Source organism: Penaeus monodon, chromosome 24, assembly GCF_015228065.2.
Source record: "Penaeus monodon isolate SGIC_2016 chromosome 24, NSTDA_Pmon_1, whole genome shotgun sequence".
NCBI classification, from domain to species: Eukaryota; Metazoa; Arthropoda; class Malacostraca; order Decapoda; family Penaeidae; genus Penaeus; species Penaeus monodon.
The window spans coordinates 29,576,587-29,576,896 of NC_051409.1; positions in this window are offsets into that span (position 1 = coordinate 29,576,587).

Sequence of the window (310 nt, forward strand, 5' to 3'; positions counted from 1 at the left end):
TTTTTAAAATGAATAAGGGGGAAGGGCAAAAATCCAGCGTATTTCCAACCCCCCCCGAAAACAGCAGAACAACGGGAAGGGGAAAAAAAGGTCAGGGATCGTAGGGGGGGCTAAGTTCCCAAAAAAAGGTTTTCGCGATGGGGCTCCCTTTTCCTGGGGGCCAAAAAGGGTGTTTTCGGGACCCGCGCCCTTAAAAAGGCCCCGTCCGGCGGAGCCCAAGGGGGGGATGGTCAGGGGGAATGGATTAAAGCCCGGGTGGCGGGGAGGGGGAAACCGCCCTGCAGGCAAGGATGGGGATGGGGTGACATGC